General features: G+C 44.7%; 1 protein-coding gene across 2 annotated transcripts in view; it reads left to right on the forward strand.

Annotated features, from left to right (window-relative positions):
* Positions 1–1379: 1379 nt before the first annotated feature.
* The window catches only part of LOC127006725 (serine/threonine-protein kinase VRK1-like), a 34691-nt gene continuing 13115 nt past the window's right edge, over positions 1380–22955 (forward strand). Inside the window, exon 1 of one of the 2 annotated variants that reach the window (XM_050876976.1) lies at positions 1380–1532. The gene's annotated coding sequence lies outside the window, so the exon portion shown is untranslated. Of the gene's footprint in view, positions 1533–20819; positions 21262–22955 lie in introns of those variants that run through there. The other variant, XM_050876977.1, reaches the window with a different exon arrangement.

Here is a 22955-nt window from a genome sequence, read left to right on the forward strand (position 1 = left end):
CCACCTGCTATATATTTCCCCGTTCACACTTCCTCTAATTATCCCCCCCTGCTTTATTTCCCCGTTCACACTTCCTCTAATTATCCCCACCTGCTTTATTTCCCCGTTCACACTTCCTCTAATTATCCCCACCTGCTATATATTTCCCCGTTCACACTTCCTCTAATTACCCCCACCTGCTATATATTTCCCCGTTCACACTTCCTCTAATTATCCCCACCTGCTATATTTCCCCGTTCACACTTCCTCTAATTATCCCCACCTGCTATATATTTCCCCGTTCACACTTCCTCTAATTATCCCCACCTGCTATATATTTCCCCGTTCACACTTCCTTTAATTATCCCCACCTGCTATATTTCCCCGTTCACACTTCCTCTAATTATCTCTTCCTACATTATTTCCCTATTTACATTTCCTCTAATCATCTCTATCTACTTTATTTCCCCGTTCACACTTCCTCTAACCACCTATGGCGTCCTTTGCTGGCTATTCTTTTTACTTCATATTGCCACGCGCGCTCACACATGGCACCGAGCGTTGACCTCCCCATCAAGTAGGTATATACATAGTTGGCACACGCGTGAAATTGCCACTATTGTTATTTTCGTGTTTCAAGGCATGTGTACCCAATTCTCTGTTTTATTTCCGCATTCATACTTCCTCTTGTCACCTGGCACACCTTGCTGGACATTTCTTATTGGTACTATTGCCCAAGCACCACAAGTCACATAATTATGGCACCATGCATTGACCTTTCCTGCAAACACATATATTCGTATTCCTCCGCAAATATACGTAGGCCTATGCAAATATGTAGGCCTCCGCACGTAGGCCTCCGCAAATAATACGTAAGGCCTCCGCAAATACATGTAGACCTCCGGAGAAGAAAATAAAGAAGATAATGGGTCTGTCTGTCATTGAGAAAAAACATTACAAAGCTCTCTCTCTCTCTGGATCGGCGGTAACAATACAAATAATAAGCTACAAGGAGTGAACACCTGTTTATACCTGAGATTTGGCAACCCTTCACTTCCTTGACAAACATTAAAATAGATGTATAAGAAAAGTAGGCAGAGAAAGGGAAATAAGACATAACTAAAGCGATAAATAGACCTAGAAACATGTATGGGACTTGACAAACACCTCTCCTTTTTTAGACTAGCAATATAATCGAAAATAACAATGAAAAGAACAGAAAATGAAAGATAGCTAAATAAGATGTAGACAAGACAATAGATAACCAGGAATACGCCGTTATCTTCCGGTGACGAGCAATCCAATCCAAAATAACACTCGGAACAGCCATAAAACCCATAAATATTATACTAAGACATAACTCCAACGGTAAAAACCCCCAAGGAAAGAGACGTGGCAACTCTCCCGGCTCCATCAGTTCAGGAATCGCCATCCCCGGTTCTGGTTGAGTGCGACTTTCTCCCTTTATTTCAGTGCTTTGCCAGTGTTTCCGTGCATGGAGTAACCCGTAGTGCCAGGATTAACACCTCACAGACAGCACACAGCATGAGAAGGTGAGTATGGAGGTGTGGGAGGCGAGGGAGAGGAGGGAAAAGGGAAAATGTGAAGGGTTGTGTGAGAGGCAGACAGGCTGGGAGGCGGCGGTTGTGGCTCAGCTGATTTGAGAGAGAGAGAGAGAGAGAGAGAGAGAGAGAGAGAGTGTCTTTGTTTGTGTAACCTTTTGGTGTTCTGAATATTGGTACTGGTCATGTGTTAACTCTTTAGATTGTTGGCCATATTTAATTTATGCCTCATCTGCCCTTCCTTACCCTCTTCTTTCTCTCCTTTTATTGTTCCTCCCTTTTCTCCCCTTCTCCCTCACTCTCCTCTCTTCATCCCCAACCTCTCCTCACCCCCCCTAACCTGTCCCCACCTGTATTTCCACCTCCTCCCTTTCATCTCTATTACCCCCACTCCTGCCCCCCCCCCCCCCCCTAACCTGTCCCCACCCGTTTTTTCCTACTTTCCCTTCCCCTCCCCTCTAAATCCAACCCCTTCTGCCCCCCCCCCCCTTCACCTGTTCAGACTTGTCTCTCCCCTTCCCCTCTTCATCCCTAACCCCTTCTGACCCCTCCCCTAACCTGTCCCCACCTGTCTTTCCTCCTCCCTTACCCCTCTTTTTACCCTCCCCTTCCGCCCCCCCCCCCCCTCACCTGTTCAGACTTGTTCCTCCCCTTCCCCTCTTCATCCCTAACCCCCTACTGACCTCTCCACTAACCTGTCTCCACTTGTCTTTCCTCCTCCTCCCTCTCTCCTCCTTCCTTCTTCCACTCCCATCTCCTCCCTACCACAACCTCTTCCACACCAACCTCTGTCTCCATGTCTTTCTTCCCTCCTTCCTTCCCTCTTCCCTCTTCATCCCCTCCCTGCTTCACCCCTTCTTTCTTCCTTCTTCATCCCCTCCCTGCTTCACCCCTTTCTCTCCTTGTCTCCCTCTCCTCTCTTCATCTCTTCCCTGCCTCTCCCCCACTATTCTCTGTCTCTGCTTCTCTTCCTCATTCCTCACTCTCCCTTCTTCATATCTTCCCTGCCTCTCCCCCACAATTCTCTGTCTCCCCTTGTGTCTCTTCCTCCTTCCCTCCTCCCTCCCTCACAAGATCTTTCACGTCTGTATTGTGGTGGTGATGGTGCAACATAACCCAACGTGACGTAACGATGATGGTGCCGTGTCTAGCATTATCGGAGGAACGCTCGTGGTGTTTATCAGTCTGGAGGTGGAAGAGATGAGCGAAAGGAACAACAACACGCGTGATTTTCCAGTTGTCATTCAGCCATAATTCTACTGTATTCTTAGCTCACCCACTCTTCTTTCTACCTACCCACATTATTATTATTATTATTATTATTATTATTATTATTATTATTATTATTATTATTGTCATCATTATTATTATTGTTATTATTATCAAACTGTGAGTGGAAAAGCCAAAAAGGAAAGCTACAAAGTGAAATGATCGCACAGACATGACTTTCCTTCCTCGAGATCTCCGAGTCATTCCAGTAAAGACACGCCAAGGTCCATCGTAAACAACAGTCAACAGACAGCAGGCAAACAGGCCTTCCCAGCATGCCAGTCACTGTGCATTAAGTGGAGTGAGGTGGAGGAAGTATTTCCCTATAGTAGGTTGTGGGGGGGGGGGAGGGGGGGGGAGTGATATGGCGTTTACCTGTGACCTTAAATTATTGACCTAGGTAAATTTCGTTTGAATAACTTTTATAGTGCGTGGGTGTGGGTGTGAGTGGGTGTAGGACAGTATTTTTCGTTTAAATTTATTTTTACGCATTTATTGTGTGTTGCCTTTGGTCTATCTCCCTCCTAAATAAAAGAGTGGGAAAAGAGGATATGGGGCATTTAAACAGGGAAGGAAAGGAGCACCTGATACACTAATGGTTCACCCTTTCCCCCTTTTCCATTACCCCTTAGATGCCCTTTCCCTTCCCTTCACTCCCCCTCCAAAATTAGGTGAACAGAAAAAAATATAAATATGCGCTCTAAATAAAACAAAACAAGGATTAAAAATAGCTGTAGGTCTGTGAATTGGCGTAACAAAGAGAGAGAGAGAGAGAGAGAGAGAGAGAGAGAGAGAGAGAGAGAGAGAGAGAGAGAGCACGCAAGCAGGCAGGCAGGTTGGTGTAGTATTGATTATGCATTAGGCTGGGAGGAAGGAAGCTGCCCGCTGCCTCCTCCCGCTGAGAGAGAGAGAGAATGACACACACCCCTCCCATGATCGTCTTGGTTTACCTGTAGCCTTGGAAATACCTGTGTTATGTTGCTTCCTTAGTCATGTATTAATAACTCCTTATCTTTCCCTTTTTTCTGAGGATAATCTTTCCCTCAAGGCCACTCGCTCCTCGTCTTTCTTTCCTCCTCTTTTTCTTCCTCCTCTCCTCGTATTCCTTCTGTTCGTTTCGTCATCGTCCTCTTCCTTCCCTCTTCCTCGTCTTGATCTAGTTTTCCATTTTATTTTATTTCCTCTTTCTTCCTCTCCTCATCCTCCTCTATTCAGTCTTTTTTTGTCTTTTATTATGTTCGTTTTCTTTCCTTTTCTTTCTTTTCACGATCCTTTTTTTTTTCTTGGTTTTCTCCTCTCTTCTGTCTTCTTCTTTGTCTCCTTTATTGTCTTCGTTTTCATGTGTTGTCTTCTTTCTCTTCTCCGTCTTCTCTTCTCCTTTTCCCCCTTTCCATCTTTTTCTTCTATATATTCTTATTTATCCTCTTCTCCGTCTTCATTATCTTCAATATTTTCTTTGTTTTCTGCTCATTTTCCTATTCTCCGCCTTCTTTGTCCTCGTTTTATTCTCTCTTTTATTTCCTTTGTGTTCTTCAGTTTATTCGTTCTCTTCTTTCTCCTCCTCTTCCTCCTCCTTGTCCTGGTCGCCGTTATGTAATTCTTACCTTGTCTAGCCTACTTCACCTTACCTGGAAGAAGGGGAGGGAGGGGGAAGGGGCAGGTAAAGTGGGTGTCTAATTACCTGCCTACCTGCTTATCTGGCCTTGTTCCTCCTGCTTGGCGAGTGTGACCTGTTGGGGAGGGGGAAGGGGAGAGGGTAGAGAGGGAGGGGGAGTGGAGGAGGTGGTGGTGATGGTGATGGAAAGTGGATGTGTAAGGAAAATCTAGTTGAGAGAGAGAGAGAGAGAGAGAGAGAGAGAGAGAGAGAGAGAGAGAGAGAGAGAGAGAGAGAGAGAGAGAGAGTCATTTAAACCCGGCCAAAAAATATGATGATGAGGATGAGGATAAAGAGGAAGAAGAAGAAGAAGAAGAGCACTCCTGTTAATTAAAGTGGAATGGTCAATGTATCTCTCTCTCTCTCTCAAGGAAAAAGAGAAAGCACGGAGGGTCATACACGTGTGGTCCTAGTTGAGGAAGAAGAAGAAGAGGAGGAGGAGGATGGGGATGGGGGCAGGAACGGTGACTGCGTAGATGGAAGCCGTCTTAAAAGGGGGGAAGGGGGGAAGGGGGGGGCTCTATGTTGATTCAGGCGGGGGGAGGGAGGGGTGAAAGCAGGACATGGGGGGGAGGGAGGGGTGATAAGAGGGGCACTGTCGTCACTGGCATGTATATAGTGTGGGTACGTTGGGTACATTTTTAGGGGGAAAGAAGGGAGAAGTTGCTGGGGGTGAAGGGTGCAAGGGGTGGAAAAAAAGAAGATGGGGAGGGGAGGAGGTGGGTGTAAGTTTGGGGTGATCTTTGCTTTGGGGAGAGAGAGGGGCGGGAGGTTATGGGAATGGGAGGAAGAGGAAAAGGAAGGGGGGTAGGAAGAGGGGGCAAGAGTACACAGTTAGGGGTGGGGTGGGTTGTTAGTACTCTCAGACATGAATAGAGTACTAAGAGGAGGAGGAGAAGGAAGAGCACCGGTACTTCCCCCCCCCTCTTATCTTTTTTTTTGTAGCAGTTGCTGGGGGGAGGGAAAAAAGTACCAAAATGAGAAGGAAGCAGGAGGAGGAGGAGGAGGAGTGAGTGCTTTCCCTCCTCCTCCTTTCCTCCCTCATATCTTTCTCCTCCTCCTTGTCTCCTCTTGTCTTTTCCTCCTCCTCCTCGTCTTTTCTACCTTCGTTTTCTACCTGTCCTTGTCAACAAATTTATTCATATGCTCTTGTTATTGTTTTTTTGTTGTTCTGTTTCGTCTGTACTGATTTCCTTCTTGTCCTTTTCCTGTTTATCAACCTTTCTCTTTTTCTCCTCCTCCTATAATTGTGCGTTTCTATTTTTTATTTTTTTTTATCGCTTGTACCTATTTTCCTTCTTGTTCTTTTCCTGTAAATCAACCTTCCTCTTTTTCTCTTCCTCCTCCTCCTTGTCGTCCTCGTCCTTTCCCAAAAGATGAAATATAACCTCAAGGAAAGACTAGTTTTTATTACGTAACACTTTTTACGTAAATAACTTGTTTAAATAATGACTCACGGGTCGGGTTGTGCAGGTCTGAGAGAGAGAGAGAGAGAGAGAGAGAGAGAGAGAGAGAGAGAAAATTATGGTATGATTTGGCACTGTCATGTGTGTGCGTGTGTGTGTATGTGTACGTATGTCATCGATTCATCACCACGGACGAGCCCTTGGCCTTGCTTGCTTGTACTGGGGTCACACACACACACGCACGCCCCTGCCCGCCTACGTGACTGTGATATTGTTACCTACACATATTGATTCACCTGCCGCGGCGCCTCGGGACAGACAGCAGGTGGGAGAGTGGCAAGGTAGGGTGAAGGGAGAGGGGGGAGGAGGCTGGGTAGTGTGGGTTTGGGGGGGGCTGGGCGGCGGGGTGATATGGCGTGGGTGGTGGATGGGGTGGGGTGGGGCGGGATGGTATGGGCAGGTGGGGAAGGGTTGGGTTGCGGGATTGTATAGGGTGGGTGGGGATGGTATGGGTAGGTGGGGGTGGGTTGGCTAGCGGGATGGTATGGTTAGGTAAGGGAGGGTTGGGTGAAGGGGTGGGTTGGTTGGCAGGATAGGGTGGGTGGGTGGAGGTTGCGTGGCATTTAAATACTCCTGCTGTGCTACTATGTCGTATTTTCTCCTCGCCCTGCTGTGAATGATTTACGCCCCACCCCCGGGAGACAAAGGTTGCAGAGTAATCATGAACTTTGGAAGGTCAAGAATTGTAGGGACATGAATTAAAGAGCACTCACAGGACATGTATTGGTTAGCCTCAAGTGAAAAAATACTCAGGTGCAACAATGATACAAGAACAGCAACAGGAGGTAGAATGATTAAAGAAAAGTATTTAGTTTATACATTACTGAAAGAATAGCACCAAAGTATAATGGTCAGCTTCAAACGAAAAAAAAAATCTTAGCAACAGTATGGTTCGTCTCAAATGAAAAAATACTTCGCAACAATAACAAAATAAAGAGCAACAAGAATTCAGTGGTTAGCCTTCAGTGCAAAATACCAAGTAACAAGAATGATAAATCAAACAGCAACAAAATCGGTGACCCTCAAACGAATAATGCAAAGACGACACACAAACATACACTTACACACCTATTACCAGCTGGATAGAAATACACATCGAAAAAAAAAGTATAGCTCATAGCGGAGTTACTAACGGGTCAGCAGAACCGTACCTTAGAATGGACTACATCTACCATTATTTATTTACATTAAGAGAAGTCGTGTGTCTTGTACCGACTGTCTGTCTGATTGGCTATTGACTTACCTCCCTCGCAATCAACACATGCACCTTGTAAACCAATTATCTCTTGTGTAATGTTATGATACTAACATATCTCATTGGGGGAGGCTTAAAGCTGACATTTGTTTATGTATTTAGCTTCATACCTGGCCATTCTACCTGTTCTAGTACGGAATATCAATAAGAATGAATAAAACATAACCAATCCACACACACAGGAACGGTAGATTGCAAGGGTGAAACGACCTCTTGATATTATGGCCTAGATATTACAGATAACACACACACACACACACACACACAGAAGCTAGCATGGTGTGCGCGTGTGTGTGTGTGTCGCCGGCGAATGTAATGGCTGCGGCCGCGGGAGGAGGGCCAGTCTGGTTAGGTTAGCTCCGCCCTTCCTGTCTTATATAAGGAGTCTTTGTGTGGCGGCTTTCGGGGTATATTCGGCGCCACTGTGTCGGGAAGGCCAAGGGAGGAACGGAGGGGGCCCACTGCACAGCTTGGGGGGAAGAAGAAGGGGGGAGGGAGTGACGCTGAGGGTGGGGATGGGGTGGTAAGGCGTAGGGAGGGTGAAAAGCGTGCAGAGCGTTTGTGGGAACAGAGGAAGGGATGAAGTCACGTGATAGGGAGAAGGAAGCCGAAGTGTGACCTTGGGGCTATGTCTGGTTGGATAGGTCGATAGGAGGATGGGAAGGGGGATGAGTGAGGGGAGTGGTCTAGCTAGAGGGGGCTGCGTAGGTTGGACTAATAGGAAGGGGTGATGGGGATGGTTGATAGGATGGGACTGGGTAAGTTGGACTAGATAGGAAGGGGAAAGGTAGATGGTAGTGGTTGAGAGGACTGCGTGGGTTGACAAGATAGAGAAGGAAGGACCAGGATGCGTGTGGGACGGTGGGGAAGGACGAGAGGGTAATGGCCAGGGAGAGGGTGGAGGGAAGAAGAACCCTGTTATGTAAGCGTCCTAGGCCGGCAAGTGTTGACAGCCGCGGGCAAGCCATGGATGTAGGATGCAGCTGTGACAGGAGGATGGTGACTGCTCTTTATCCTCAGGTCACGCCGCTCGCCACAGGAGGGGGAGCCGTCACGGGTGCCCACGGGGGTGTCTGGGATCAATGAGGGGCGGCGAGGGGGGGGGAGGAAGGGGGGAGGGGTGCCTAGGTGAGGCTGGTGCCTGGTGGAGGTAGGGTGGAAGGCCGGCCGGCGCGATCTGCCAATGCCGCCGCGGGGTGACAAGGTACATTCCCCCTCAGGAGGGTTTTCTAGGGCTGCACGGGGCTGCCTAGTGACCCTGAGAGTCCAGCGTGATGCACAGATGTCTGGCAGGCGTGATGGTGGTGGGTTGGTGGGTGAGGGCAGGCTAGATAGCGGCCTTCACTTGAGGGGATGATAGGCGAGGCGCGTCATCCGTCTGGCAGAGGTGTTGCTGGGCGTGACGTCAGCTCCGCAGGGAAGGAGTGTGCCACCACCTCCAAGACCACAGCTGTTGCCTCATATCCCCCAACAAGGCATTCATGAAGTCACACGTTTTAAGCCAAGCCAAGTGCGTCTGAAACTCTTAATATCATCATAAAAAAGGCTAAAGCTTTCCTATGTTCTCTCAACCCCGATGTGCGTGTCTGGCTGGTTGGCGCGAGGGGAATGGTAGATAAATATTGCAGACTAACATGGCGCAAGGGAAACAAAACAAATTGCGACTTTGAGCTTCTGCTGCGGGGGGCGTTTTGGGTCGAGAAAGTTACGGGAGGGACCTGGGAGGGAGGGAGAGAGAAGGGTGAAGAGGGAGAAAATGAAAGAGGAGGGAAGAATAAGTAGGAAGTGCGGGGACAAGAACTAACATACCGTCATTATCTAGGACCGTGAAGCAAGGTCAAGAGAGAGAGTAAAAAAAAATATCCACACAGTTTTGTAATGCCAACGATTGACCATGTATGAATGTAGTGTGTGTGTGTGTGTGTGTGTGTGTGTGTGTGTGCAGCAGGATGTGGAGGTAAGGGGCGCCGACCTCCACGTGTGTGTGTGTGTGTGTGTGTGTAAGGTAGTGACTAGCACCTCCACCATCATCACCACCACTAGCAACACGCACCTGCTATCCACTCTATAATTTATTCCTCCTTTTCCTCCTCCACCTCCTCCTCTCTCATCGATCTTAGTGGTCCCTTCTGACTAGTTTTGTTACTGTGTATGTGTGTGTTTGTGTTTGTGTGTGTGTGTGTGTGTGTGTGTGCCATTCACGTGACTATTATTATTATTATTATTTTTTGTTTTTTTTTGTTTGTTTGTTTGGTGGTGGTGTTGAATAGGGAGGAGGCCCCATGTGTAACCACCACCACCACCACGCGTAGTACCTACCTATTCCCATCCCATAACCAGTTTGAGCCGGTTACTGCTCTCTCTCTCTCTTTCTCTCTCTGTCAGATCGAGTGGGCGGGTGTCATTTAGGGATGCTAGGATGCTGTCAGATCTCTCTCTCTCTCTCTCTCTCTCTCTCTCTCTCTCTCTCTCTCTCTCTCTCTCTCTCTCTCATGACCACCACACCTGACTCACCTTCACGTCTCCTTCCCTTTACCTAGGCACCCCCTCCTCCTCCTCTTCCTCCTCCTCCTCCTCCTCCTCCTCCTTCTCCTCCCCCTCTTCTTCCCCTCCCTCACACATCCTCCTCCTCCTTACACAATTGGGCGCCATTTTGTGACCTGTGTGTGAGGGAGCCATCTCAGCAAGGTAGAGAGAGAGAGAGAGAGAGAGAGAGAGAGAGAGAGAGAGAGAAAGAGAGAGAGAGAGAGAGAGAAGGCGGGGGGGGGGGGGGAGACTGAGTACACGCCCACATGTAAATTTTTTTCCTGTATCACCACCACCATCATCACCACCACTATCATCACCATTCTCATGACCGTGGTTGTGGTGGTGGTGGTGGTGTGTGCGTGGGTGTGGAGGTGGAAGAGGAGATGAGGTAAGCAAGGTAGGAAGAGTTGAGGAAGGGAGGAAGGGAGAGAGGTGAGGCAGGGATCCCAGAAGAAAGAGATAAGGTCTTACGAAGATGAGGGAAAGAGGTAAGAGAGGAGAAGGGAGAGGAAAGGAAGAAGATGCTTTAAAATTATATAGGAGAGAGGAGGGAAGAGGGGAGGGAAGGAAACGGAGGGAATGGGGTAAGGGAAAGAGGGAGGAAAGTAAGGGGAGATAAGGAAGGCGAGAACATGGAAGAGTAAAAGGAAACGATGGAGAGAATAAAGTGCGTAGGTGGGATGGAGGGAAAAGTAAGGAAGTGAAGGGAAGAGAAAGGCAAGTATAGGAGGAGGAGGAGGGAGAGTCATGAGGTGTGTGATTTGGTGGAGGAGGAGAAAATGTGGTAGCTTCTCCATTTAGCTATGCCTCCTCCTCCTCCTCCTCCCGTCTCGGTCAAAACACTCTCGATTTGACTTCTCCTCCTCCTCCTCCTCCTCCTCTGCATGATGCAACGTTGCCAAGTCTCGCAATGTGAATGCGGTATACCTCTCTCTCTCTCTCTCTCTCTCTCTCTCTCTCTCTCTCCACATAAATAGTTCTGTGGACCGTAAATATTTTCAGTGTCATTTAGGGCACCGTACTCAGTGTGTGTGTGTGTGTGTGTGTGTGTTACAAAATTATTGATGCTCTTTTTTGCTCTTGACATTTGACTGTTACAGCCTATAATTAGCACGTTGCTCTCTCTCTCTCTCTCTCTCTCTCTCTCTCTCTCTCTCTCTCTCTCTCTCTCTCGGGTTCGTCCTCTGCTCTCTCTCACTATTGATTCTCCATTCCGCCCCCAACCTGACCCTCCCCAGCTTTTCCCCTCCTTCTCTTCTCTCCTCCTCCTCCTCCTCCTCCTCCTCTTTGCAAGTCACCTGCTTGTTACCTTTGATCAAGTCACCTCACCTCCTCCTCCTCCATCACATTTTTACCGTGTGTCCTCCTCCAGTGAGAGAGAGAGAGAGAGAGAGTGTAGGCTTTTCAGTAGCTTTGTTTGCTTGCTTGCTCTTCTCCCTCCCTCCCTCCTTCCTTTCCCTCCCTTCCCTCCCTCCCTTTCCTCTCTCCCTCGATTACCATCCCTCCCACATCGATCAACCCCCTCCCTCCCTCCCTCCCCCTCGTTCCCTCTCCCCCTATACGTAGGAAGCACAGATGTTCGCCCTGACCAATGGGAGATGAGGGTAACACATTAGGAGAGAGAGAGAGAGAGAGAGAGAGAGAGAGAGAGAGAGAGGGGGGGGAGTATGTAATCGGTCAGTGAGTCATCGCTGGTGGGAGGTGATAATGGTGATGATGGAGGTTATGGTTGTGATGGTGGTGGAGATGGAGGTGATGGTTATGATTATGACTTGTGTGGTGGTGTTGTTGGGGTGATGATAAAGACTGTGGTGATGCTAATGGGTATAGTGGTGATGGTGGCGTTAATAAGGTGGTGATATGCGGTAATGGTGTTAAAAAGGTAAGAGAAAGGGTGAGTCATTAGTGTATCAGGTCCTCCTTGCCTTCCCTGTTTAAATGCCCCATATCCTCTTTTCCCACTCTATAATCTAAGTGAGGGAGATAGACCAAAGACAACACATACACAGTGAATGAGTAAAAATGAATATAAACGAAAAATACTGTCCCTACACCCACTCACCAACACCCACACTCACACCCACGCACTATAAGAACGTGGTGATATTTTTTTTTTACTCACCACATCCAGTCATTAGGTCAGCTGTCTACTTACATCCTTATTCATTTGTATACTAAAATAAAAATCACCCATTCATTCACTCAGCAAATCAATCGTGTTTATTTGTTCATCTCCATTCATACTCATGTTTTCAGTAATTCATTCATTCATAAAGTCTTGCCTACTAACCCTTTACATATGCTTATTCATTTACATACCACTACGATTACTTACCTATACTAATTATACCTTTATTAAGTCATCTATAGATCCATCCGCTTATCTTCACACTTGTTGATATTTACCTCTATAAAACCGTAACTTATATATTCACCTGCCTCACACCTGCTTATTTATCTCCTCTCTAAACGTTACCTCTATATACGTAATCTTAACTTCACACGTGGCTTTGTTTACCTTCCGCAAAAGCATTATATATACATTGATCCTCCTACATATATTCACACTTATCTTCTTAATCTCTCCATAAATGTTACCAAAATATACCTCTAATTATCTTCACGTGGTTTTGTTTATCTTCCCCATAAGTGTTTTATATATACACTGATCCACTTATATTCACACTTGTTCTTGCTTACCTCCCCCAAAACGTGTATATTTTCATCTACTTCACATATGCTCTTGTTTACCCTTAAAAAAATCGTTCTCTATATATTTATCTTCTTATATTTACCCTTGTTCACCACCCTCCCCCCCAAAAAAAAAAAAAAATGTTACCAATATACTCCACTAATCTTCACACGTGCTTTTGTTTACCTTCTAAAAAAATAACAATTATATCAAATATTCACCTTCACATTTGTTCTTGTTTACACACACGCAACAGGGAAAGAAAACGTTACCTGTATATTTATCTGTTTACCTTCACACCTGTTTTTCCTTGCACACACACACACACACACACACACACACACACACACACACACACACACACACACACACACACATTGTTCAGCAATATTCACAGCAGACCGGGAACATGATTATAAAGTCAGATTACAAGTAAGCAATATTAAGTAAAAGCTAAATCGACTAATGATGCGTACACGATTTGGTAACGAATAGAAGCTCGAAAGAAGAGAAAATAAATAAAGATAAAATTAATAATGTTCACAAAGAAAAGAATGAAGGAATGTCGAGCAAAAATAGAAACATGAAAGATCAGAAAGACCTGGGGGAATGTGTGTGTGTGTGTGTGTGTGTGTGTGTGTGTGTGTGTGTGTGTGTGTGTGTGTGTGTGTGTGTGTGTGTGTGTGTGTGTGTGCGACAACAAAAATAGAAACGTGAAAGATAACAAATATAGTCGTGGGAGAAGGTGTGTGTGTGTGTGTGTGTGTGTGTGTGTGTGTGTGTGTGTGTGTGTGTGTGTGTAAAAAGAGGCAACATGAGTGCGCTAGACCACACTTTCACCCCAGCCTGAAATGATAACAACAACAACAACAACAAAAATAATAATAATAATAATAATAATAATAATAATAATAATAATAATAATAATAATAATAATAATAATAATAATAGGAAAATACAAACAAAGAAACAAATGAATAAACATGAACGGAACCAGTATTGCCAAAAGGTGCAATGACCCCCTTTGACCTTTCCTAACCTTGCCTCGCGTCCCGTACCTTCCCCTCGCTTTCCCTCCCTTCCTCTCCCCTCCTCTCCCTTCTCTGTTTCCTCTCTTCTCTCCGTTCTCTCTACTCCTTTATTCTCTCCCCTAATCTCCCTATTCTATTTCTTTTTCTCAAACTATTCTCTTTATTCTTTCTCATCTTCTCTACCCGTTCTATCTAATTTCCTTCCTATTCTATCCCTTTTCCTATTTCCTATTGTCTCCTTTCCTCTCTATTCTCTTCCCTCTCTCATCTTACACTTTTCATTCACTGTTTTCTCTCTCCTTTCTTTGTTTTCCGATCTTTCCCCTTCTTCCTTCCCTCCTTTCTTTCTCCTCTTTCTTTTTTTTTATTTTCCTTTTCATTCCATTCATTCTCCATTGTCTCTTCCTTCTGGTTTATTTGTTTATCTCCTGTCGTCATGCTTCCTGTTATGCACTCTCCTTCCTCCTCCTCCTCCTCCTCCTCCTCCTCCTGCTTTCCTCTGCTGCGTGCCGTCCCCAACTTCCTCCTTGTGCTCTCTCTCTCTCTCTCTCTCTCTCTCTCTCTCTCTCTCTCTCTCTCCATGCATTCCCTTCCCTTTTGTTCTCTTTACTTTATTTTCCCTTTCCGTTCCTACCCTTCCTTTGCCTTTTCTTCCCTTCCCCTTCCTTCCATTCCTTTCCCTTCTTCTTTTCCCTTCCCCTCCCATTTCTTTCCCTTATCTCCCTTTGTCTTTTCTTGGCTTTCCTGCCCTTCCTCTCCCTTCTCTCCCTTTCTGTTTCCTTCTCTTCCTCTTCCTTCTCGTCCCCTTCCTTTTCTTTCCCTTCTCCCCTTCTCTTTCCTTCCCTCCCCTTCTGTTCTCTTCCCCTCCTTTCTCCTTTCCACTTTTCTTCTATTTCCTTTATTTTCCTTCCATTCTCTTTACATCTCTTCCTTTCCCTTCCCGTCCCTTTACCTCCCTCACTCTCTCCTCCCTTCCCTTCCCCTTCCTTCCCCCGGGGCTCAGGTGACGTGGCCTGTTACCAGTGGGACAGGTGTGACGGGAACGTGAGAGCGTGGAGGAGGTCATCTGTTCCACCTGTTTGTTACGTGGGGGAGGAAGAGGAGGAGGAGGAGGGGGAAAGCAGGAAGAAGGTGATGAGGAAAATGAGTAGGAGAGGATGGAAAAGAACGAGGAGAGGAAGAAAGGAAAGCAGGAAGAGGAGGAAGAGGAAGAACGTAAAGAGGAAAATGATTAAGGAGAAGGTGATAAAGAAAGAGGAGAAGATAAAAGGAAAATGGGAAGAGGAGGACGAGAACAGATGAAGGACGGAAATGAGAAAGGAAAGGAAAGGATAGGGTGGAAGAGGAGGAAGTGAAGAACTAAAAGGGAGATGAGGAAGGAGAGCAAGAGGAGGAGAAAAGAAAGAAAAAGAGGAAGGAAAGAGGGGGCTGGAGATGAAAAGGGTGAAAATAACGAGAAGAGGAAGGGAAAAAGAAAGGGAGTGAATAGATATGAAGGAAGTGGAAGATGAGAGAGAAATGAGGAAGGAAAGGAAAAGGAGAGAAAGGAAAAAAAGATGAGGAAGGAAAGGAGAGAGGGAAAATAAGAAAAATGGAAGAGGAAGGGAAAAGGCGAAATGGAGAAAAAAAACAGGAAATAGAGAAGCAGGGAAACAGATGAGAAGGGAGAGGAGGATTAGGAAGACCAGGAGGGAGGGCGGAGAGGAGGAAGAAGAGGAAGAGGAAGATAAAGCAGTGACCAAAATCAATGTTCTCAACACACAAACTTAGCAAAACAAGACTTTCGACCTCATGGGAAAAAAAATAAAATAAAAACGGTCCACAAAAACAATGACGATATTAAGACCCAATTCCACGGTCCAATACAGTGGCTTTGTAATCACCCGAACCGAACTCTTCAATCTTTTACACTCTATAATGGTTAGGTTTTCGATGCAACACCAGATACTCAAGAGATTCCCCGTATGGTGTCCTCAAAATTCTTAACTGGAACATGGACACCAAACACTACACAGGGAATTTTCGAAGTCTTTGGTATTGGTTTGGAGGCTTCCTAACCCATCATGGCGAACTGTGAAAGTGGCCCAAAGTGTAGACAACAAAGAATGGTACACAAAACAAAAACACATGACACCACACCACGCCACAGAATAACATAGAATATAGTACAGAATTAAACATGTGAAATAGAATAAGATAAGAATGATATGGACTTTATAGGATACAGTACAGAATATGACAAGGATGGGAGATAAAATAATGAAGTACAAAAATAAATAAACATGAGAAAAAATAGACCACAGGATGAGATAAACCAGATAGGATGCAGGATACGATGGTGTCACGTGGATAAAGTAACCTATAGCCATAACATAGCGTATCCTAGCCTCAACCAATGGTATCCTAGTCCCTCCTAATAGTAGTATCCTAGCCTTAGTAGTAAAAGAATGAAATAGGATCAAGTTCAGAATAAGACAGTAAGATAGATAAAACTAAGATAGGATACAGTACAACAAAAGAGAGGGGGGGGGGGCGGAATTTACAGTACAGCAGGGGGGGGGGAAGAGAGGGGGGGGGCTAGGGAGAAAATATAAAAAAGGGAGTGGGCGGAGTCGACACGTGTGTACCCAAGTTTCTCTCTCTCTCTCTCTCTCTCTCTCTCTCTCTCTCTCTCTCTCTCTCTCTCTCTCTCTCTCTCTCTACGCAAGCGCACTCATTCAGGCCATAAATCTCACTGAAGAGGAGGAGGGGGAGGAGGAGAAACAAGCAGAAAAGGAAGATAGGGAAAAAGAGGAGGAGGAGGAACAGGAATAAAGAGAGGAAGAGGAAAAAGGAAGCTGATATTCCAAGGTCTTCTTTCCCGTATGGTCACCGGGAACAGAGAGAGAGAGAGAGAGAGAGACACGGGGGGTAGGGGGTGTTACATAAGGGTTACATAATCTTTACGCAGACAGCCTTGGGCGAGCCGGCGTATGTCTGTTACCAAGGAAGAGAACAACAGGAAATGTGTCAGATACAGGGTGTCACCTCTCTCTCTCTCTGGATGGATGGATGGATGGAAGGGTTAGTTGGTTAGGTTGTTAGTAAATCTTTTATTCTTGTTTTTTTCTCTATCTATCTGTCTGTTTATTTACTGTATATCAAGGGGTCGATTATGATACCTCTCCTCCTCCACCTCCTCCTCCTCCTCCTCCTCCTCCTCCATGACTTATTAATACCATTGTGCAGGACATCACATGCCAAACAGAGTATCCTATCAAGAGGAGCTAAAATCTGGAATGACTTACCACAACACTTAAAAAACTGATGAGAATATAAGATTGTTCTAATCAAAATTAATAAAAAGGCTTTTTAGTACCTATGAGAACTTATGATCACATTGATTTCTGTATTTATTTTATAGTGTTTTTTGAATGGTTCTTTGTGTGTTTTTTCTCACATTTTTGCAAACTCCGACTGATTGTTGTAAATTTCATTATTTAAATAATAATCAAGCTATTTTCAAGTTTTTTTATGTCACATGTACGCTTGTTTACTGCTAGAGTGATGTTATGTACTTTCTTTACGAGTCTTCAGGTCCTTAGAAAACCTCGGCTTAATGGACCTGGCTTGAAACAAAAACAACATTTGTAATTTACCAATATGTATATAACTATTAAGCCAAAATAAATATATCAATATCAATATCAATATCCTCCTTCTCCTATATCATTAGCGTCTTCTGTATCCCCGCCTACTGTTTTTTATTCCCTCTTCCTCCTCCTCCTCGCTCTCAACCTCATCCCTGTTACATAACCCTTCCTCTCCTCCTCCTCCTTCTCCTCCTCTCAGCACTATACACGCCTTGTTTAGAATTCTGTGTACGCTTTTAATATGCCGTCAACAGCTTATGAAGGAGGAGGAGGAGTGAGGGAAGAAGAGAATGGTATTTATGAGAACTTGCTGATGGCTAGGGATTTAAAGAGGGAAGCAAAGGTAAACAAGAGAGAGAGAGAGAGAGAGAGAGAGAGAGAGAGAGAGAGAGAGCATAGGGTATTTTGAGACGCTGACGGATGGATCGAAGGGGAGGAAGGAGAGAGAGAGAGAGAGAGAGAGAGAGAGAGAGAGAGAGAGAGAGAGAGAGAGAGAGTAGTACCCCAGCCTACCCGTGAGGTAGGAACTCACCAGACGGAGGGAAAGAAGGGAGAGATTAGGGGAGGGGGGGAGGGAGGGAGGGAGAAGACCAAATATGAGACAGGATGGAGGTATGGAGGTAAGGAAGGGAGGGAGGGGAGGTAGACACAATAAAATACAGGTATGGGAGGTAGGGAGTGAAGGGAGAGGTGAGGGAGAGGTAGAGTAAGGGAGACAAGAAGGGAAGTTAGGTAATGTAGATGGGTAGGGAGGAGGGAGGGAGGGATAGGAAGGGAGGGAAGAGCGGATAGGGAGAAGGGAGAAGGGAGGAAGGGGTTATCTCAAGGTCGCATGTGTGGGCTGCTGGGCTACGTCACGAGAGAGAGAGAGAGAGAGAGAGAGAGAGAGATGGCTGGGTGTTCTCTCACTCTTCCTCACCCTTCTACTAAAAACAGAGAGAGAGAGAGAGAGAGAGAGAGAGAGAGAGAGAGAGAGAGAGAGAGAGAGAGAGAGAGAGAGAATGGTTATATGGGTGGGTGTTCTCCTCCTCCTTCTACTTATAAACAAACACTTATTATCTCTCTGCTATGTTTATTACTTTATTTTCGTGTGGTTGACCTTCCATATATCTCACTTCCTCCACTCCTGACCTCCAGTCCCTGTCCCCCCTTCCCTCCCGTTCCTTCTCTCTTCTCTCCCTATGTAACCTTTCCCTCTCTCTACTTCCTCCTCCTGCATCTACCGTTTCCTCCCTTTTTTTATATTCTTCCGCTTCCTCCTCGTCTTGCTACTCTTTACCTTCTACAGCTACTACCATAACTACCACCACTACTAATACCAATACCACTTCTAATACTACCACTACTCATGTCATTCCTCACTTTATTAATATATCTTTCCTTCTTCCTCCTCGTTTTGCTACTCTTGATTACCTTCTACTACTACTACTACTACTACTACTACTACTACTACTACTACTACTACTACGACCACTACTCATGTCACAGTACCTATTTTCTTCGTTTCTCTGTAATAATTTGAGCTGATTCTTCTTTTTCTGACAATTTATATATGTAACCTATGAGTACATTATCTGGTAGTGTTTTCTTCTTTCTTTTCGTTGTCAAGACTTTTAGTGTTGTGTCTTATCTCCGGCGTCCTCACCCTCCATCCGTCTTGTGTGTTGGTGGTAATGCTTAGAAATGCTTTGTTTATGTCTGTGTGTTGGTGGAGGGAGAGGAAAAGGGGGGCGTTGAGGGTGTTGTCTTCAGAGATGGCTTCCGTTTTAGATATAAGCAAGGGCACATTTTATTGTTATACACATGTTCTAGTCTATTATCTGAGGTCCAGTAATAATTAATCTCGCTTTTAGATAGTCGAGGCTACTATCCCTGACTGTTAGGTACATTTATAGTACAAGCACATAGGTATGAATTTACTGCGTATAAAAACAAAATAATGACTGTTTTGGTTATTGTTATGTAAGTTTAAAGGGGTCTCTTCACACACATGGCAGCCAGCTATCTATGGTATGAATCGACAAGGCAAGACCTCACGTTGTAAGATAAAAAGTCTTATTAGTAGTCTTGGTGAGAAGTGAACGTGATATATTAATTAAAGACATATTGAACTGTTTTGGTGTTACATATACTCTCAAATCTCACCTTCCGTCACTTTGCCTTCATAATTCACATAAAACACATGCCATTTTTCATATTAACGCTTTGATAAGGTAATACACGCCTGCAATACTGATAATCACTGTATATCATTGTATAGGGAGCAACATACCTGTACCTCTTACCTCCATACCTCATAACATTACAAGCTGTCATTATAAGCCACATGGTATATACATCATAAGTGTCTCACCTTTAAATCTAATAAACAGCCCCGCCAGGAAGTAGGTTACCTGTGTGCACTTGTTCTCACCTGCTCAGGTATCCATTGCGTCTGATTAGCAGAGCGTAAAGGTGAACTGGATGATTAAAACCGCATACTGCATCATGTTACGGCTACCTGGACAAATTATTTTACCTGTTACCTGTCGACATTGTACAGGTGCTTAGTATTATCTTTCTTTTCTTCGTGCATTTTCTTCATCGTCATTTTCCTCCTCATCCTATTCTCATTACTCCTCTACTATCTTCATTTTTTTTTATCTTCTCTGTCTTTTTCTCTCATCATTTCCCTTCACGTCACTTCCTTCCATTACTCCCCTGCTTCATCTAATTAATCCCTCCCCTTCCCTTCCTTTCCTTCCCCCTTTTCCTCTCTCCCTGCCTGCCTCTCCTTCGCCCTTGCCCCATTGCACAAAAAAGTTTAATTACCCACGACTTGCCTTGCCTTTACCTCTCTTTCCCACCCACCCACGCCCCCACCCAGTAACCCACCCACACCCACCCAGCTCGCTTCACTCCATATCCTTTTGATACTTCCCCCTCGCAACAGCACACATTTACCACCCCATCTCCCCCTCTCTGTTTCTGTCTCCCACTCGTCTCCCTATTACCCCTCCCCCTCCTCCCCCCCATGCATTTTATGACCCACCCCCACGCTCTGAGTACGCCGGGACCTACGCAGCAAGCCTTCACCACCACCACCACCACCACTGGCGTTGCATGCATACCTATTTTACAGTTGCCAACTCGGCGCGACCTCTTCTGATATTTATTTTTTTCTTATTTTTTTGCTCTTTTCTTTCTTGTTTTTGTGTTCGAAGGTTGTGTTGTGGGAAGGTGCAATAGTGATAATAATGATAATGATAGAGGTCAGTGTCAAGTTCGTCTCATATTCTTTGGTTTTAGTGGATGTTATGTAAAATAATTCTCTCTCTCTCTCTCTCTCTCTCTCTCTCTCTCTCTCTCTCTCTCTCTCTCTCTCTCTCTCTCTCTCTCTCCCTTTAAAACCCCCTATATGGGGTGTGTCTAGTTCTGCACCTGGGTTACATAACTGCCGGCTTTTTATACTTATGAAGAAGAGTTACGTAAGAGGCATGGAACTGGTGACTCGTTCTATTATGTAACACTGCACACACACACACACACACACACACACACACACACGTACACACACACACACAAACAAACAAACACACTACAGCGCATTACAATCTACACACAAAGGTTACGGTACAAAATAGCAAGCAGAGAGAGAGAGAGAGAGAGAGAGAGCACAGTACAACACTTATTACCTAGCAACATGTGGCAAGAAGGCGCTCTCCCCCGCGCGCACACCCTTGCGATAAAAATCACTGGCCGGGCCCGGGCGCGTCAAAACACTGTCGACACCCGCATTGAGAAGGCTGATAGACAAGATTCCCTCATCCTTAATCCACACCAAGGAGCATAAATATAAATACCCACACTTAATACCACACCGATTCCTCACTTATCTCTTGATCTACGTGATATAAAAACTTGATAAACGTTGCAATAGTGCCGATTTGAGTGTGTTGCGAGTTGAAGATTATATAACGACGCTTGTGTGTGTGTGCATTCACCTCCTTTAACGGGGTGAAATTGTGACTGGCTGGTGAGATAGTGCGTGCTGGTGTTGAGAACTTTCATTGTGTGGTGAACTCTGCCGCTCCTCAATGGTGTTTATCCTGCGAGAAGACGTGACATTAAGGAAAGGAATGGTCATAATACCCGACTGGCCGCCCAAGGGAAAGGTGTTGACTGATGGAACGAAGATAGATGCCACGCGAATGTAAGGATTTTGTTGCTGTGCTCTTTGTTAAGGTTGAGAGTGTGATGTTAACCCTTTCTCCTGATCTCTTTGTCTGGTAAGAGGATTGAGTCCAGCTCGTAATGACCCATATTTTATCACCTTTTATTAGCTTTTACTTTTTTTTTTTTTTTTTTTACTACTATTTTTTATGTCTGTTCCTTATTTTATCAGAATTCATCTTGTTAGTTTTTTTTTTCCTGTTTCTATTTGTCCATTATCTTTGTCACACTTCATCTTAATAGCTCTTACCTCTGTCTTGTATTACCTGTCTTTTATTTTAACACATTATATTTTATTAGTTTTTACCTCTTTTTTATCACTTTTAACTTATTAGCTTCTATCTCGTTTTATTATTATTTTTTTTACCTGTGTCTGTCCCTTATTTTATCACACATTATTAACTTTTTTTTTTTTTTTTACCTCTGTCCCTTATTTTATCACCTTTTATCTTATTAGTTTTTACTTCAGTGTCTTTTTCCGTAGGATTGACTCAAGTTCGTAACTCTCCGCACTTTATTAAATTTTATCATACAGTTTAATATGTCGAATTTTGCACACACCCTTCCATTTAATCAAATATTCCAGTGTGTGTGTGTGTGTGTGTGTGTGTGTGTGTGCAAAGAGAGGGGGGAAGGTACGGTAGAGGAGCGAGGCAAACATACTGAGTGATAGGTATTAGGAGACAAGCATTTCCGGCGTGCAGAAAGTAAACAGAGCTTTAGATAGACTGGTAAATGAGTGTGTGTGTGTGTGTGTGTGTGTGTGTGTGTGTGTGTGTGTGTGTGTGTCATTCAGTGAGTCGAGTGTTTATTTATTATTTATTTATTCATTTAAACTTTTGCCTATTTTCTATGAGCGAAGGCAGGTCAGTGAGATTAAATAAATAAACGAGCAAATCAATAAATAGATAAATATTTTACCGTTCCCCCAAGAGAGACGTTTAAATAAATTAATACAAATAGTAAAAGGAAGAGAAAATAATTAAATCTAAAGAATAATGAAAGAAAAAATGAGGAACGGGAGGATGGAAAGTTGAATGAAAGGCAGGACGAAAGGAAAATGAAGTCGAAAAGTAAAAAAAGGAAGGAACCAAGCAGGAAATACAATAATGCTCAAGAAAAAAAAAAGAAACATAAAACACTATAGCCATCAGTTCCTCATTAAATACCCAACCTATCTTTACCTTTACCTAACTCAAAGACAAAGCGTGACGTAGAGAAAGCCAGCAGGTGAGCAGGTGCAGGGAGAAGGGCCAGGAGGAGGAGCAGAAGCAGGGGACACGGTGAAAGCCCGACTGTTTGGCTGCCTAAGGGGGGGTGAAGGGGGGGGGGGGGTCCTCAGCTCGTCCATCCAGGTAGTTCATCATTCAGAGAGAGAGAGAGAGAGAGAGAGAGAGTACTGTATAGCCGTAACCTCTGTGATATATAGTTTTCTTGCCCCTTGTTTCATGTACTTTGGGTTGGTAATAGTGGAGAGAGAGAGAGAGAGAGAGAGAGAGAGAGAGAGAGAGAGAGAGAGAGAGAGAGATTAAACTTACATTCACAAACAGTACACTACAGTTGAGAGTATAATTGACCAGCCAAATCATCTTGTGTTGTTTTATATTTTAGCTGACAGTCACTCTATTGATACAGGTTTATAATGTCTCCTTTGTCTCGTAACACTTTTACCTC

The sequence above is a fragment of the Eriocheir sinensis genome, chromosome 33 (genome assembly GCF_024679095.1).
Source record: "Eriocheir sinensis breed Jianghai 21 chromosome 33, ASM2467909v1, whole genome shotgun sequence".
Lineage (NCBI taxonomy): Eukaryota > Metazoa > Arthropoda > Malacostraca > Decapoda > Varunidae > Eriocheir > Eriocheir sinensis.